Here is a 19,829-nt window from a genome sequence, read left to right as displayed (position 1 = left end):
CCTGACTGTGGGCCAGGCAGGAAAACTCTAGCTACACAGCACATGGGAAGCTGAGGCAGGAAGAGCAGGAATTTGTGGCCAGCCTGAGCTACACAGCAAGATGCTATCTCAGTAATGTTGCTCAGTGTTTAAAACTAAAAGAAATTTAAGACAAGCAAACCAACAACCCTGCCCTACTAACCTGTTCTGATTTGTACTGATTGAACATTTGTACTAAGAATTACTCTGTGAGAGACTTGGAATTCTTGTCCATCTTCATGTCCACTATCAATGTGAGCAATACAGGTAATAATGCCCGCCCACTCTCTTTTAATGAATGCTATCATTAAATACAAGTAAACACTTTAAGTGCAAGTAAATGACTTGTCTTTCTCAATATTTAATGAGACCTTCAGAAAAGTAAATGACTACAACACAACCTTTGACCTTTGACTTCCTTTCAGCCATTACTACTCATGATCATCCTTACTTCAGTTCTGTAAGTCACTGTTTGTCCTTGTCATTTTGTACATGCACAGTGACATAAAGAATCAGAGCCATTACTTCTTACATTAAAGTACTTTTACAGCCAAACAATTGAGAAGATTCCATCAAAAAGCCTATAGTGGAAAACCATATCACTTCGTTTGTTTGTTTGTTTGTTTGTTTGTTATAACATAATGCTTTATTGACTTTTCAGGAATTTCACATCATGCACCCAATCCCACTCACCTCCTAGTCCCTCCATATCCACCCCTCACCCTTACAGTGTCCCCCCTGCACAGAAAAGAAAATCACCTCCCAAAATTAATTAAAAACAAACAAAACAAAACGAAAATTCTTCGCTCCTCCGTCTTTCCCACTTTCCAACCTCTCCAACGCCTCTTTTTTTCTCCTACTGGCATTGGGAGCTGCAATTTGTCAAGCATACGCTTTGGTCCAATCAGCCCCACACGCAAGTGTTCACTGCAATGAGTCATTGGTCTGGTTCAAGGCCCCTGCACACCATCATCGCTAGACCATCACCGAAACACCTCTCAGGTATCCTGCTGTTGCTCTGAATCCTGGAGATCCTGAGGCTATTGTTCGGCAGGACCAGTTCCTTCACATGCTCCAGCAGGTCATAGATGGGTAGATGTCAGGGTGAGCCAATCCAAGGCCCAGGATGTGAGCCTGGGTGGTAGCTAAGCTGGTCAGTCTGTGCCGCTGGGACTGCTCCCCATCAGGCGAGGAGCAGAGACAGCTCTAGGACACTCATGCTGCAGGGGCCAGCTCTCCCGTGTTCGTGGTAGGAGGTTGGCCCTTCTCTTCCAAGTTCAGGGGGCAGAGCGGGGAGAGAGGTAGCTCTCCTATGAGGGACAGGACCAACTCTCCTGCTGTAGTGTCCCAGTGAGGGTCAGGCCGGCTATTTCAGGGCCAGTGGGGAGGTGGGCTGGGTTCAACACAGCTCTCAGATTTCAACTCGCATGGTTCCTATGACCCCCTGTAGTAATACAGACCGTAGACATCAACACAGATCTCAGCTGCGGCAGGACCACAGACCCAGGCATGAAGTCACTATGGCCCGGTGGTAGCATAGGCCATCCAGATCAGTATGGCCCCAGTGGTAGCAAGGCCCTCAGACACCAACATGTTCTCAGGTAGCTGACCAGACCCCAGTCATCTGCACAGCCCTCGCTGGTGGTAACAGGAGGCACGAAGATCAACTCAGACCCTGGCTGCTGCAAGCCATGGACCCAGACATGGCGTTAGGTAGCAGCTCAGCCTGGACATCACCAGAGCCCAAGAGACCATAGCATTTTTAAAAATCAAATAAAACTATTATTTTACAAAAGCTATAGCAATTATTTTTTCTTTATTACATTATTTTAAATGTCACCAAGAAGTCATATATAATCCTCTTGTACTGTAGATATTTCAGATGTGATGTGTATAATTTGCTTTTTTTTATTTCTGTCACATTTTTCTTACCAAATCTTTTTGTAACCGAACATGAAATAGCTTTTGTAATCCAAAAAAATGGTTTCATCCTTTCTCTGTCTCTCTGTCTCCCTTTGGCTCTGTCTCTCTTTTTCTTTCTCTCTCTCTTTCTCTTTCTCTCTCTTTCTCTCTAACTCCTGTATGTGTGTCTGTGTCTGTCTGTCTGTCTGTCTGTCTGTGTGAGCTGTGAAGCATAAGGTACTCCTTTAAATTTCTCTTGTAGGAACTGTTAACAAGACTATGTTTACATGATAGTCTAAACTTTCAACTTTTTTTTTCAAGTTATGACTTCAGACCTCCTTAGATTTATATTTCTAACACAATTTCACTAACTTGCTCAGCCTGGCCTGGAACTCATTCTGTAGCCTAGATAAGCCTTGAGCTTCCACCTTCTGAGGAGTTGGAATAATAGAAGTGTGTCACCAGGTCAGTTCAGTAAGCCCATTTTCACGGTTTGTACCCAAGAGGGTGCCTTTGGGAATGCTTTAAGTATACTTTCTGCTCCCATTCCCATAGCTGCCAAATCAGAATATGGGAGCAGACCTGAGCAGCCCAGCGTGCTTCCCCACACCCCCATAGAGTCCTGAATTTCATCAGCGTTAGAGCGCCATTGTGTCATAGCATCCTCAAAAGACTCTTGGCACAACTTCCATGAATTCCCTGTACCGTATCTGGCACATACCTAATAGATGTGGGTCCACTGAACAGTGAGTCATCCCTAAGATGAGCTTAGCATTATTTTCTCTGATGTGTGTACCCTTCCATAACATGAAGATGATACTGTGGTGAAACCCTAAGTGTGAACAAATGCAGCTCTCAATGGGCTGTGCCACTCACTGTCTCCTCAGCAGGCTAGTCTCACAGTGCCCAATTCTCTGCGAGGAGTGCTTCCTCAGGATGCTCTTAAGTAACTCACACAGTGATAAGAAGAGAACAGAGAACTGTAGGACATCCAGCTCTGCTGATCTCTCTCCCTCCGGCGATGTCATCACAGCATCTTGTTTCTCTCATTAATGAAAGGAAGGAAGTTGACTGTCAGATATGTGTTTAATTTAAAGAAGCCCAACACTGTGGCCAAAATATAAAACCAAGAATATTAGTCTCAGTAGCTAAAACCACAGGTGTAATGCCCCCAAAATTAATTGTTTGACCTGAGAATTCAATGAGGAACATAGCCCAATTTTTCTTTTCTCTAAGAAAAAACAAACAAACAAATAACTCTATAAAGCTATGAAAAACACTATATGCATTTCTGTTTTTCATGAAATATTCATGGAAAATGACAGGTTTGCCAAAATTATGTGATCAACCATGTTTAAATTGGTGCTGTATAATGAATGTTCATTTGAAGATCCTCAGAGAGAAAGAGAAGATACAGCTCCAGTTTTGTAATGATCTGAGGTTATTCTCCTGACTACTTTCCCAAACACCTGGGCTAACACCTATGTAAATCAGATTATGCTAATGTGTGCATATCAATGAAGGTCAAGCTTTACTGCTCCCACAGGTAATCTAAGAAAAAACTCATTTCCTGCTTTGGACACTATTATTACCAACAGAGTCCATTCTTATGTATCCAAACAATACTAAGGAATAGAAACCTCCCCTATCAATGCTTCTAAAACTTGATCTGTCTTATTTTAAGATCCTCTTGATTGCTGTTTCTAGTAGTTTTTCTTATATGCTGTAAATAATCTGTGACAGTAGAAGCTGCCTTATTATTTGGGCTCCAAAAACCTGTAGGAAATCACTTTCCTTTGAACTATAGTTTCTATATATGTAGAGGAAAGATGGCCCCCTTCTTCAAAGTGGCCTTTCAAAAAGCTAATTTTTGTAGCTGCTATCAAAAAAATACAAGGAAGAAGGAAAGAAAGGAAAAGAAAGAAAGAAAGAAAGAAAGAAAGAAAGAAAGAAAGAAAAAGAGAGAGAGAGAGAGAAAGAAAGAAAGAGAGAAAGAAAGAAAGACAAAAAGGAGGAAGAGAGAAAATAATTGTCAGCAAGGACTAGAGGACCTGTAGCCTTGATAGACTGTTGATAGGAATGTAAAATGGTGCAGCCATCATGGAAAACAGTGTGACAGTTACTCAGAAAATTAATGCAGTTACTGTACTAGTCAATGTTTCCAAGCTATACCCGAAAGAACTGAAGGCAGAGTTTCTCAAAGTGACACATTTACGCCTCCATTCATAGCAGCATTATCTACAACAGTGAGAAGATGAAAGCAGTCCACTGGCCGTGGATAAATTAATCAATAAATGAACGAGGTCTATGCATACAGTGGAATATTATTCAGCATTGAAAAGGAAGATAACTCTCACATATCATAAATGAATGAACCTTGAGAACATCAATTATGCCAAGTGAGACAAGCAAATCATAAAAATGCAAATCTGTGATTTCACTTATCTGAAGTTATTAAAAACAATCAAACTGAGTTAAATGGACAGTAAAATTTGGTTTGTTAGGAACTAGAGAAAATGGAAACAAAAAAGTAGGGAGTTTCTATTCAATGGGTATAGAATTTTTTACTAACAAGGCAGAAAAGTTCTTGAGATAATGTGAATGCACATAATAGAGTGAACTGTTTAGGAGCCGTCATGAGAGTAACATTAATGCTCTGGATATCACAATCATGAAAATGAGAATGACTACCACACACAGTATTACTTCTTGAAACAAAGGATCGTGTATCCATTTGGTAACTCCACAACTATCCTCTAACTATAATTTTAAAGACATAATAAAAGGATATAGCTGTTACATACCTCTGTCTGGTTCCCATAGTTAAACAGTAAAGTTTTAGAAAGGTTACAAACATGTTTCCACTTATTGCCCTAAATCCTGCACTGGAAACAGGGATGAATGAAAAAGGGAATTTATAGTGAACTTCGAGCAAACAGTGCACTCCTGTGAGGAGAGAACGTTTGAAGAATGAGAGACCAGGGCTTTCTGTGCTCGCTAGCATTGCCGTTTGTCAGTCTTCAGAGCCCAGAACAGTGGTGAGGACGGTGGTGAGGAAGGATACATGGGAAGCACGCCTTCTCTCACCTCAGATGCTTTCTTCCCTTGCTTCCCCGGGGATCTTAGAGTAAAATCAAGGCAAGGAAGCAGCGTTTCTTCTCAAGCTCCTGAAAGCAGCCATGATCATCTGTTCTCCGAAAAATTCAGCAGAAAGCCATTTAGAAGTCATGATTTTGTTGGGTTTTCTTCTCTCCTCCTCTTCTTTTTTTTGTTTTTGTTTTTGTTTTACATTATAGACAGAGGTTGATCATGGGGTATTCTCTGAATAATTCCACTTTACAATAGCATTTAAAAGTCAGTCACTAGATATGTATAAACCTAAGGTAAGAATCCAAGCACTTTACTTTGTGACATTAAAGAACTAAGCAGTGTTTGCCCTACTTTTCAATCATGCCAAGTAACCAATTGCCTGCTCAGCTACACTGAGAGCTAGCTAATCATGTTCATGCAGTTTACAGTTCCGGGCTTAATACTAAGGCTGATGGATCAGGTTTATAATTCCAGGACTCAGGGGTCTGAGTCAGGAGGATGTCATGCTCAAGGTCCAAGTCCAGAGTATGTCCAAGGGAAGGAGGTGAGAGAGGAAGCTCAGGGACAGACACCTAGCATGCACAGTGCACAAGGCGCCTTGGTTCAATTCCTAGTAACAAAATAAAATAGCTAAATAAATACACTACTTACTAAACTCAAACTGGACACAGAATATTGTCCCCGGTGGATATGAGTGTTTCTTCAGCAGTCCTTTGTGCAGTCTTAAATTACAGGAAGAGGAAAACAATGTATCTTAACACCAATAATGTAGATAGCAGCCAGCCTGCAGGAAGAATCTGAGAAAATCAATACTTATTCTAAAGCAGACAGAGACATGTCACAGATAATCATGTAACATTTTCCACCTTCAATTACATAGGCAAAGGATGCCCTAAGAGAAATGCTAAGCAGGACAATGTGACAGAGGGATCATACTACAGATCTTACAGTATGATGTACATGATTTTATATAAGGATCAGGACTCATGGGGAAAAGTATTTGTTTCCCATTTTGTGCTACATTTTTCTCTTGAAGAGAGAAATTCTCCTCTTGAAGAAGGGATATCTGATTCAAGTTGCCTCACAGTTCATTGCTGTGGGATGGTCTGTATGTCAAATGTGTTGCTCATTGGTCAATAAATAAATCACTGATTGGCCAGTGGCCAGGCAGGAAGTATAGGCGGGATAAGGAGGAGAATAAAGATGGGAAGAGGAAGGCTGAGTCAGAGACACTGCCAGCCGCCATGATGACAAACAGCATGTGAAGATGCTGGTAAGCCACGAGCCACGTGGCAACTTATAGATTAATAGAAATGGGTTAATTCAAGATAGAAGAAGTAGATAACAAGAAGCCTGCCATGGCCATACAGTTTGTAAGCAATATAAGTCTCTGTGTTTACTTGGTTGGGTCTGAGTGGCTGTGGGACTGGTGGGTGACAGAGATTTGTCCTGACTGTGGGCAAGGCAGGAAAACTCTAGCTACAGTTCATAGATCTCTAAGATTAATTGCTGGGCTCTCATTGAAGAGACCTTCATTCTCCATTGTAATATCATATTGCATCTTTAACCCTTTGAAGTAAAATATAAATTTCACATATCATTTCCAAAGTTGCCTAATTTTCCTTTTCGAGACGACATGATTTTGTGTATAACTTATGTTAAGATCCTCAAATATTCCCGGAATGTGCACAGATATTTTCCCAGCACAACAATCGAATACTCTATTCCAGTTACTGACTCTCATTGCTTTTTCTCACTCCTTGACTTTTAAAATATCATCTGAAGTGCTGAACAATTATATAATCAATGCAATTCAAGTGAAAATTTTTAAGGAAATAGCAACTCAAAAATGTGGCATAAATAAAAAACCCAACATCTGCCCAAAAGTAAATCCAACATTGTAAACATCCTTACCTGGATCTATTTAAAACATCTTAACAGTTATTAGAATAGCAGTAAACTGGCATGAAAATTACTCAAATAATTCCTACTGGAAAAAAAGAAAAACTGGGGGAAAACAATTATATCTTCAAGATATACTGGATTGATATAAAATACATTCCTAAGAGCAAACCTACACCAAAATTTATTCCTAACATAGAAGAAGAGAATGAGATGTTAGTCACTGGTAAACGCAGAAATATAGAAATCTTTCTAACTTTTGAGGTTTTATTTGTTAGGTTTGAACCTTGGCCTTTCATGTGATTATTCTTTTCCATGTTTCCAATGTCTATGTATCTAAACCGAACACAAGGAAAGAAACATGACAAAGACTGAAAACTTAAAATGAAATTCAAATGAACAAGGAAATTATAAATAACTAGTGAATCAGAATTCCCTTTTCAAACAAGACATTCTGTGGATGGTAAACTATCATGTGGGTTCAAATAAATACGGTTCAATAGCTTGTCTTCTTTATCATAGTCTTAGAGAAAAGTTCCACTTTCCCAGAACTCATTCCTTTTGTTAAGTATTATATTCCAAGCTCCCATGTAAATCTGACCGATGTTTTCTACAAGTCAGTCCATGAGAATGCTAGAAAAGTTAACTGTGAAGACTGTGCAGAGCTGAAATTAACCATGTGGACAAGAATATAAAACAGCACACTTCAAATTGCTAGTGGTGGCTTGCTGCTACAAAACAGGATGGGACCTGGAAAAGAAGAAAGTTGGCTGTGTTATATCCTATGTTTTCTGTTTAAAATTCTGTCTTCATTGTTGTTGTTTATCCAGGTGTCCTGGCACAAGCATTTAATGATAGCACTTGGGAGGTTGACATCAGAAGATCATGAGTTCAAAGCCAGATGGGGCTACATAACAGGACTACATAGTAAAAATTAATTAATTAATTAATAACAAAAACAATACGTTTTGTTTAAATGAGTTTTAATGGCCAATATAGCTTCTATAATTGAAAAAAATTATTTGTTGAAATTTCTAATGAGCTTGTCAAATCAATGCTGCCTCTCTAAGCAATTTGTAACTTAGAAAAAAAAAAAAAACATGCTCCAGTAATTCATAAATCAAATCCCACTACTCCTATCAGCACCTATTCCATTTAATTGGACACACTGAAGAACCAGCCTGCTACTACCTTAGGCTTAAAAACCATCTTTGTAAAGACAAACTAAGTTCATTCCTGTCTATGATTAAACCTCTGTTTCTTAAAGACTGGGCTATGCCCACCTGTAACCTTAACTACAAATGGTTCTGTGCTATAAGTTCCAGGAATGGCAATCATGTCAGGCCTTACCTTTCTAGAGCTACTCAGAAGCCTTATAAAAAAGGCAAACTTGAAGACAGGTTCGCCTTACTAACAGGCTTCATATGAAAAGATAAACAGGTTTCAGATGTAACTTTTGCTATTTAAAGAAACTTGCTTTGCAAAGAGTGCCCTCAGTAATCAACCACTTATGTATATCTAATGGTAAATAATTGGATACAAAGTGTTAGGTTTACATAAATTGCAAAAGTCTAAGAATAATTTAAATTATAAACATCTGAGGATATAAAAAGTTTAAATAAGTTATGAGGATCTAGAAAAAAATGACTTAAAGTATATAAATACAAATTACTCTATGCTATTGTTATACTAAGATTTTGAAAGTTCAAAGTTGTAACATTGATCAATGAGTTCTGACAAACAGGTAAATACACTGACTACTATTATCAATCACAAGCTCAAGAGTTAAAATTTTCCTCTGTTGCCTTCTCAATATAGACTTAAAGATGCTTCTCATTATGCTGAAAACATCTCTGTCTGATTTATATATCCAACTTTCTGGACAAAAAAAGAAAATGTTCATACTTTTTAACCCAAAGTCATAGCTTTTATTATGATTCAAAGACATGAGTGTCTACTCTAGCTGCTTTACAGAACCTGTTGGCTACTCCTCCTACAATATGGATTTCAGTACAGATTACAAACAATGGTAATGGAAGCTTCAAGGAGTCAGAAAAAAAAAAATCCTAAGACTTGTATCCACTTCTCAAGGTCAAATGGACTCCACCTAAGTACTTCTGTTAATCAACGGCCTAAGCTTCCCTGCCTACTGCCTATTCCTGAGTGGGAAGCTACAAATATAAAAGTTCCCTTTAAGTTCTATCTACACTAACCAAATAGGTATAATTTATGAATGACCAATGCATCTTTTGATGCATTACAAATTTTGTATCCCCCAAGATAAAGAATTCTAAGACTCTCAAGGATTTAACAGGGACACATTAGACAAAAGGAGAAATGAAGAACCAGTCTGCCTCCATCTTAAGCTTAAAAGCCATCTTGGTAAAAACAAACAAGGTTCATTGCTTTTACGATTAAACCTGTTTCTCAAAGACAGGCTATGCCCACCTATAACCTTAACTACTAATGGTTCTGGACTTCACTGCATGTTCCAAGAATGACAATTATGTCTGTGTTTCAAAAAGTTGTTTATAACCATTTGCAACACTACCTTTGTTTCAAAAGGTTTTATGACCACCTTTTTATGACTTCCTGTTGTTATGACTACCTTGTTATGCCCACCTTGCAACCATGTCTTTGTTTCATGAGATTATTAGGACTAATTGTTATGCTTATGTTCTGCTCGTGTAACCTGACCTATTTTGCCCACCAAATCCCCCTACCCCTGAGTTATAAAAGCCTTGCCTTCCTGACATCCAACACTGACCTATCAAACTCTGCCTAAAGAGAAGGCAGCCTGCGTACAGGAATTAAAAAAAAAAAAAAAGCTTGCTTGCTTTAATTAACTGTTTCCTTTAATTAATTTGATCATGATGATTTGGATCAGAGTTCTTTCTTCTCCCATCTTTGGGATTAAAATCACCTCCATAATCTCAGATTTATGTCCTGTTGGGCTAGGTAAGGTAGAAAAAAAAAGGATAAACCCAGAAGACAGATTAGTTTTTTAACAATCTCTGCATTTATGCATTTAAAGGAGAGAATGAGAGAAGTGGTGGAGAGGATGAACAAACTAGAAACGTGATGCAAATTCCAAAACTGAGCTCTGGCCTAAATTAAACAATCCTCGATTTTATTTTATTTCACGTTTTGCATTTCAGTTGTTACATTCCCTAAGATTCCACACATACACTGAAATCCTGCAGTTTACATTTGTCTTTAGACTACAAGATTGGAAAAGGAACACATTACCCATTACATATAGGTATTAGTTTTTGTGTGTCCTGATAACATCCAGCTTAAATTACCCTTGCTAAAGGGAGAAAAGCTGAGCTGTTTGATGTTGAGATGAAGAGCTATGACTCCAGGGGCTACCTTAAAAGATCCTTTGAATAACAAAAGGCCATAAAGAAAGGTTGTGCTTCTGTGGGCTTTGTAAGAAGTACTCACTGAGAAAATAATCTCATTTCTCCTCTTTTCCTTCTTTCCTTCCTTCTCTTTTACTTCACATTCTGAAATATTACTCTTCACAGTTTGCTTTCTTATGTTTCAGTCACCCACAGCCAATCGCCTTCTCAAATTACCAAGTGAAACATTCTAGAAATTAAAAATTCAGAAGTTTCCCATTATTCTGAAGGGTGTGATGAAATCTCACACCACTCCCCTACATCTTGCCCAAGGTGAAGCATTGCTGTCCAGGATACTATATTAGTCTGATGGGAATAAACCTAGTACAACCAGGGATCATTCGTAGCTGCACTTTCAGCTTCCATGGGGATTGTGACATGAGTCCCCCATGGATAAGGGGATACTACTGTACTCTTGAGCAGTTATATATAATGGCCAGAGTAAGCATGGGTTAAGTGTTCTCTTTTTAAATCTAATTTCTTCCCCTTAAGGCTCCCCACTACCTCTAGTAACCTATGCACAAAACCCTTAGGTCCTACCCAGAGCAAGTTTAGAGAAACAGCCCACCAAAGCATATAAATCAGAAATGTATTTTGTCAAATGTGCAATCTACATTGGAAAGGATGAAATTACACTCCAGAGGGCCATACTCGACAAATATCAGATGGTTGATGTAGCCGGAAGCTTTTCTCTGGTCCCGCCCGGCCCACAGGTCCTGCAGCCGCTTATAAAAATAATCATTCAGAGGCTTAACATTATTTACAAACTGTATGGCCTAGGGCAGGCCTCTTGCTAGCTAGCTCTTATACCTTAAATTAACCCATTTCGATTCATCTATGTTTTGCCAGTGTTCTGTGGCTTTTCCAGTCTGCTGGCATGTTGCTCCTTGGGCATCAGGCTGGCATCTTCCCAGACTCCACCTTTCTCTTTCCTGTCTCTCTCCTTAGATTCCCCACCTGCCTCTAAGCTGCCTTATCCTATATTTCCAAATGTCTCTCAAATGAATGGTCTTAAACCACATTTTTTTAAAGTTTATTTTACTTTTATTGATTCTTTGTGGATATCATATCATGCTTTCCCATCCCACATGTCTCCCTGTCCCCTTACCTCCTCCCTCTGCCCTTGCAACCTCCCCCTCTAAACAAAACCAAATTTAAAAGAAAAACAAAAAACCAAACCAAAGACACAAAACAAAAATAAAAACAAAAACAAACCAACAACAACAACAACAACAAAGAATCTTATCATGGAATCTGTAGTGTGACCCCTTAAGATACAGTTTGCCCTTTAGTCCATTCGTCTTCACTTGCAAGTATTCATGGGCAAGAGTCATTGGTCTGGCTCAAGGCCACTGGCTTCTGCTATGCCACCCATAATGGGCTCTCACTGGGCTCCTCTTGGTTATACTGTTCTCCTGTATTGTAGAGATCCTGCTGTTTTGGATCTGTAGGTTCGTCCCCTTCACGTGCTCTAACAGTTCATAGATTTGGTGGATATTGGGGTGGGCCAACTTGTTGCCCTTGTTCTGGGCCTGGGTGATACAGATGGCTGATTCTTTAGACAAGAGAAAAATGGAAACTGGCAAAAGAGGGTGGACATGAATTGCCTGAACTTCTGGCTGAGAAGTGAAAAAGGTGAACAAGAGGCCAGAATAGTGAAGAGTTTGTCAAGAAAGAGGAGCACCGAAGAAAGTGGAGAACATAGAAATGACTGACAGGAAGTGGTTTCCAGTGTGTGCTCTGCAATTTGAGTACTCTTCTCCCATTCCTTACAAAATCCTTAGGAAAATACCTATTTCTTTTATGAACTTGTTTGTTTGTTTGTTTAGTTTGGATTTGGGGCACTTTTTTTTTGCAATTTGTTCTAATGTACTTATAGCTTACACCATTCAATGGGGGGTACAGTTAGGGTAAAACAAAGACTTTCTTTGGGGCCTCCAATATTCTACTTACTTAAATAAAAATATCTGGGCTGGTGACAAAATGGAGAGGCTAGTTTGGTTGCACAGTGATAATTTCAGCTAATTTTGATTTTTATTATTATTGGCGTGAAGTACTACATAAAGATTTACATTACATTTTCCAAGATAAAAAGATTGAAATAAAGTATATGTGTTAAGGAGTAGATGGAGAGAGTGAAGAGGACAGAGAGAGAGAAGAGGGGCAGAGCTAGAGAGAACAGAGCATAAGAGAGGGAGAAGGGTGGGGAGAGATGGAGAGGGAGTTGGCTGGAATACAGAGGTTCCTCAAACAGGTCTGTGGGTTCCTACATTACCTTCTGTGTATCTTATAGACAAAGCAAGTTGACAGGAGCAGATTTAGCATTGCATTGTAAAATCATGACTATGAAATTCTAGCAGGAAAGCATGATATAAAGAAACAGCACCCAAAATGGCAAAGGACACCAGCTAAATAAAAGTGTGACATTTATTGGAGGTTTTGTCTTGGTTTCCCAGTGTTGCTTCTCAGCTAAGAGTGACAGTCTCTCTTGCTTTTCAGGAGTGCTGCAAGAAGTGAGATAACACATGAACTGTGAAAGTACTCTGCTTGGTACTATAGATCATGGGGATACACAGAAAACAGTCCTCATGGAAAGTAGTGATACATAGTCACCTCTCTAAAACAAACAATGAAAGTCTTGTCATAGGCAGCAGCTTTTATAAACTCAAATACAAATGACTCAGAAAAGAGAACCAGAACTATTCAGTTGCTTTGAAGAGTGTTTTCATTTCCCTTGCAGGAGTTTCTATGTTTCTATTTATATCCCAATTTTTATAGTTTAATTAACGCTACTGTTCAGAAATGTTACTCTCCATCTAGTATATTCTAGTGAAGGGGGATTATACTTGTGTCCTACAGTGGAAATAGATTTAAAAAAAATACTTGAAGCTCACAAATATGTACAGTAGAAGTTAACTCAAGGCCAGATTGTTAAGATTAAAATCCAATTCTTTCTCTCATTAAAAAAAAATGACTCAAGCAATTACATAACATTTCTACATCCCATTCTTCTCATTTGTAAAGTAGGATATGACAATGGCAGGCCCTGTAGGATTGAATAAACTGAATAAATGTATATAAAAACTTAGGACACTGTCTAGAATACAGAAAGCTCTAAATAAATTTGACCAGTAGTACTTAAATAAAATTAACTTTTGTAAGTTTGTGAATAGAACTCAATAAAAGTATTCTAATAATTTAGTGTTATAAACATAATGAACAAAAATTGATGAGTCAATGAAATTAAAATATCAACTGTTATGCAATAATCTTTTCGTACACTGTGAAAATGTGTCTTTGCTAAGATACCTTCTGATTGGTTTAATAAAATAGGTGACTGGACAGTTGCTAGGCAGGAGATATAGGCAGGACAGCTGACATAGAGGATGCTGGAAAGAAGAAGGGCACGGACTCTCGGGCGTCATGAGAGACACAGAGAAGCAAGATGAATGTGCCATGTTGAGAGAAGGTACAGCCATGTGGCAGATGGTAGATAAGAAATATGGGTAAATTTAAAAAATAAGAATTAGCTAGTAACAAGCCTGAGCTATTGGCCGAGTATTTATAATTAATATTAAGTCTCTGAGTGGTTATATGCAACTGGTGGAGGGAGGGGTCATCAAAAAGTCCACTTATAGTCAATAAGAAAACTAGATGGAATTGAGGACAAATCAATTTCATTTCCTGTTAATCAAGTAAATTATGGTGTGAATATTAATTCCTTTTTTCCACTTTCAAAATTCAGCTGACTTTATTTAAATTGAAAAACATTTCTTTAAACTGCATTTAACTTCAAGACTCTTGTTATAAATATCCCTAGTATTTCTTTTTGTTTGTCCAATTAAGAATTTTTTATTCATTTTACATACCAACCACAGATTTCTCCTCTCTTCCCTCCTTCTGCCTCCCAACTCCCCTCCTCAACCCAATGCTCATTCCCTCCTCAGACAAAGTAAGGCCTCCAATGGGGAGTCAGCAGAGCCTGGTACATTCAGTTGATAAAGAGTAGGAAGCTGTAACCATAGAGGTGAGGAACAACTTAATGTTTCTATTTCCACACTGTAGCTGGAGAATTTTTCTCCAGCTCTCACCACCAAGTCCCGCCAGTCCCGGAGCCCACTTAGAAAATAAACACACAGACTCTTACATTATTTAAACTGCTTGCCCATTAGCTCAGGCCTATCATTGTCTACCTCTCACTCTTATATTCAGCCCATTTCTATTAAACTTTACTTTGCCACGTGGCTCGTGGCTTACCGGTACTTTACATCTTCGTTGTCTTGGCGGTGGCTCCAGCCGGTCTCCTTTTCCTTCCTCCTTCCTCAATTCTCTTCTCTCCTTGTCCCGCCTATACTTCCTGCCCGGTCACTGGCCAATCAGTACTTTATTTATATAGAGCGATATCCACAGCACTTCCTCTTTTTTTTCTTTTTCAAAAAGGAAGGTTTTAACTTCAACATAGTAATAATACATATAACAAAATAATTATCGAGTAAGAATTATAGTTATAATATAAAAGAAGATATCTATCTTATATTTGTGAGTTTAAGGTTTTATATCTAACTTATCTTTTATCATAACTAAGGAAAATTGTAAGTATCTAGTTTTTAACCACATCAAAGACCTCAGAAGGATATAATACTACCTGAGAAATGGGAGAAGGATGCAAGCAACTTTCAGGAGTCTTGTAGGGTAGACAGAGACAGCTGACAGCCTGGACAGTCATTCAAAGTTCTCTTGTAAAGTTGGGGCATCAGTCTTCAGCCCGCAGGCCTAGAGTCTCTCATTCACTTTTTTCTGTGTCCTGTAGAATGTCTTGTAGTTTTCTCTGCAAATCAGGAACCTGAAGGGCCATTTTGTCAAGCAAAGTTCAGTGGTTACCTTTCTATGAGTCCTGTATGTCAAGTAGATCAAGAAGTCCAGGCAAGAACAGTTTCTTGTCCAAATGGCTATTTTTGTCAAGGTGAAGATAAACTCCATATGGAATGTCTTTGATGCCCATACTCTTTTTTGAAGTAAATTGGTGCTGTCAGGAGCAGACATGTCTCACTGTCCAGACATTTAAAACATTTTAAATGTCATATTCTGTAGGTCTTTGAAGTGTTTGAAGACTACCTATCTATCTGAAATATATCTATGTATATCTAGAAGACTTAACTAACATGGCTACAAATATGATTATCATAGATGACTAATTATTAATCTATTTTTTAATTATCCATTACAATTTTAAATGAGTTACATAAACATAATACCTCAAACAAGAATAGAAATATATATATACAGTATAACAAAATTAAGTTTAAACTTGTATCAATAAATTAAAATCTATAGCAATGTAAAACATTTTAAACAAGTTGTTGCTCTTTAAAAGTAGGTTCATTAATTTACCCTTTCATCCTATCATATCTAAACTATCCCCTTTTTTTCTTTAGAAAGAGATTGTATTTATAATCAACCTGTTTTAAATAAAAATATTGTTTTTTCTCTGTCCCACACCAGAGGGTTCTTCTAATTTGGGACACAAGAATCTCTTAACCATTTTTTTAAGCAATATGTCTGGGTTTAGAGAGGGAGTGAGCCAATTCCATCTCTAAAGCCAGCTTGGTATATTTGGGAATTTGGGCGTAGCTTTTCTTACTACTTCCTGCTGGAGGGGGGGCGCTGTATCTTATGGGGACACAAAGAAAATTTTAGGATTATGGAGTAGTCCATGAGGGTGTATCCTCTGAGCCAGTTGCCTGAAACCGTTCCGGATGTTGGATCATCTGGGCCATGGTGTCATTGGAGACCTTTCAGGGGGTCTTGCCTGGTCAAACCTGATGTATCTTAATCTGGAACAAATCCATAGCCTCTGGTTTTCTGTGGAAACAAAAGCAGAAACTCTTTTCCAAAGTAACATATCCTTATATCCAAATTTTGAAGTCAAGGTACCTTTAAAATTTACATTTTGGCATAACTGAACAGCTTTTACAATCAAATGTTTTTCTTCAGTTATGAATATCAAAGACAACATAATCCAGATTCTCTGTGTGATAGCCATCTTTACATGGCTTATTACCTTTACTGTTTCTTTAAAGACTTTACTTTTAAAAACTATTTGTTTATATAACTGTATATATTCCTTTTTATCTCTTTTTGAAGCCTGCTGCGCTGTGGCTGCTGGCTCCGCCCACTTTAGCTTCCCAACATGGCGGTTCTGCCAGCTCTAGGAGTTATCAAGTCTCAGAAATAGTGGGTCTATGCTTTTATCAAAGCAGCGTGTAGCCCAGAAACCTCTCTATCTCTCTTTTTTTAAAAAATACTAGTAAAGACTAAATCTACCACACAGCGTAATGTGCCGCTGGCACAGGTCTCATTCCCGCCATACTGCAGGTTAAGTGCACATGCCAGGAACCCGCCAGTAGCTCAAACCCGCATTTTGCAGGTCTAGCTGCCCATATGAGACATGAAGCAGGAACCTGGTTTTGGCTCTGTTTAGAATTGGTTATTAAATATTGTTAGGTTTAAGGTGGAAACTCGAGCAGTTGGGTGCCATTTGTAGCTGGAGAATTTTTCTCCAGCTCCCACCACCAAGTTCCGCCAGTCCCGGAGCCCACTTAGAAAATAAACACACAGACTCTTACATTATTTAAACTGCTTGGCCATTAGCTCAGGCCTATCATTGTCTACCTCTCACTCTTATATTCAGCCCATTTCTATTAAACTTTACTTTGCCATGTGGCTCGTGGCTTACTGGTACTTTACATCTTCGTTGTCTTGGCGGTGGCTCCAGCCGGTCTCCCTTTCCTTCCTCCTTCCTCAATTCTCCTCTCTCCTTGTCCCACCTATACTTCCTGCCTGGTCACTGGCCAATCAGTGCTTTATTTATATAGAGGAATATCCACAGCACCACACTCTCTACTTGCAGAAAATTTCACCCTGTCCTTTGCACAGGATATTACAACAGCATCTCCAATATAGCTAAGGTATCTTTATTACACTCTTCTGAGGAAATTACTAAAAGAAAACATCATCATGAAAAGTTGAGAAACTCATTCTGTTATTGAGCTCAGTCTCACCCATTGTGCAGAAAAGCAAATACTTAATCCTCATCAATTTTATTCTTCTTTTATTTTATTTTAAAAATAATTTATTTTATTTTTTGAAATTATAATATGGTTATATCATTTTCCCCTTCCCCTTCCTCCCTCCAAACCCTGCCAAATACCCCTCTTTGCTCTCTTTCAAAATCATGGCCTCTTTTTTAAATGTCATGAACCCTTCTCTTTAGGCAAGAGACTTGAGCTGAATGTGGTCTGGAGAAGGGAAGAGTGAAGAGCACTTAGGCAAGAATAAACCTTAGGGAGCGGAAGACCAGTGATTCCAGGAACTACGGAGAAGTCAGCAATCACAGATGAAGGAACATCTTAATGAATGATATGATTACTTAAACTTCATACTTTCCCACACAGTTTGAGCTTGTGAGGAAAGCAAGAAGAAATGTAAGTTGTAATCTTTGCTGTCATGTGGGAAAAGAACATTCCTGAAGACAAGGAAGGAGAAGAAGCAGTGTGAACATTGATAAGGTCAATTGTGAGAAACAAAACCAGTATGAACCCATCTAGATGTTACAAACCGGGAGATGCTGATGTACTCAGTTAGGGTGGTAGTCAGCTCTCTAAATCTTTGTCAGTAACTTTTGATGGCATCACCTGAGATTCAGTCATTTAAAGCTTATTTTATTAAGAAATTGATCATCATAAATGCTATCCTCAGGCATTTAATTTATTGTAGTATGCAGACAGATTTTCTGTCCTATAAATAACACTAAAAGCAGCACTATTGTTCTACCCAGTTGCTGTTGCAATGCTTCTAAATCCAGTTTGTTTGGGAAGTTTCAGGTGCTATTAAAAGAATAACATCAAATTTTTATGTAGCACAAATCTTAAAAGTTCTTATTATTAAGAACGAACCTGAAGCCAGGTATGGGGGTGAATGCTGGAAGATCAGAGAAGCAGAACGAGCCACAGCTTCCTCTCCTTGCCAATTCCTCAGCTGATCCTGTTTCCTCAGACTGGAAGCCTCTGAGTTGTCATCCAAATGGATCTCAGCTGAACTGCTGCTAAAAGCTTAAAAGCTTAACCAGGCTCTTGTTCCTGGTCCTCACACCTTATGTACCTTTCTGCTTCCTGCCATCACTTCCTGGGATTAAAGGCTCTTGTTACCATGCCTGGCTGTTTCCAGTGTGGCTTAGAACTCACAGAGATCCAGACAGATCTCTGCCTCTGGAATGCTAGGATTAAAGGTGTGAGTGCCACCATTTTCTGGCCTCTGTATCTAGTGGCTGTTCTGTTTTCTGACCCCAGATAAATTTATTAGGGTGCACAATATTTTGGGGAACACAATATCACCACATTTTTATCCCACAAGCTTTTAATTTTCCTTACATGTCTACCAACTTTTTTTTAATCCAATCTTCTTTTCCCTTTATTGCACTATCAAGTTACCAGCTATGACACATCTGCATTCACTCTGGTTTTAAGTTTGCTAGATGTCATTAAATATAACTGTTCAATCTCCGTTTGTCTTGATCCCTGTCTTAGCAGCAGGTGTTGGATCTATTGCATTTTATGTGGGACAGTAAGCTATCACATAAAATGAGGAGTTTTCCTAGTGCCAGAATTGGGCTTTTCTCACAGAACAGCTTTTAGTCATGTCACCTCAGTTTTTTCCTATTTCAGGTCTCCAATAACTCTAGTTCAACTGAAGATTGCAGAAAACATCAGAACTTTAGCATTTTAAGTTGTTTTTGCTACAATTCTGAAAACAAGTGTGAAGTTATATTTAGAGTTACTTATCATGGGTCAGGTCATCTGCTCTGTGTCCTTACTGTGGCTTTGCCAACCTGACCGAGGAGTCTTTAGTGGCTAGACCTTGCTCCTGTAATGGTCTCTAGTGCCACCATGTTTAAGGCACATCTGGTCCAGGGCTCCATCATAAAGAATGTGCTGGTGGAGCTCAAGGACCTCATCAATGATGCATGCTGGGACATCAGCTCCGTGGTGTGAACCTGCATTGCACAGAATTTTCTCACATCTCACCCTGTGCTCCAAAGGTTTTCTCAGGTACCACTGCAACCACAACCTGGCCATGGGCCTGAATCTTGTCAGCATATCCAAAATACTAAAATGTGCTGATAATAAAGTCATCATTATATTAAAGGCTAAAGATAATGAGGATACCTCATTGCCACTTGATTCCCCAGATGGAAAGGAACATATATATAATTACACTATTTGTCAATAAGAAAAACATTATGAAAATAAGTGAACATAGGCAAGTTCAAATTGTCTCCATAAAACATGCTCCAAACTTCAAATTGAACTGAACTGCATGAGACTTTGAGGGTTTAAACCAGAAATTTCAAATACAGTATTAAAATATTATGGATTTTAGTTAAAAGGTCCTTATAAGAAACTCTAAAGATTAAATATAACCAAAACATCAGAACATATTATATACATGTATGAA

This window comes from Peromyscus eremicus, chromosome 3 (assembly GCF_949786415.1).
Source record: "Peromyscus eremicus chromosome 3, PerEre_H2_v1, whole genome shotgun sequence".
NCBI lineage: Eukaryota > Metazoa > Chordata > Mammalia > Rodentia > Cricetidae > Peromyscus > Peromyscus eremicus.
The sequence above is the reverse complement of the archived record's forward strand: the minus strand, read 5'-3'. Positions refer to the sequence as shown.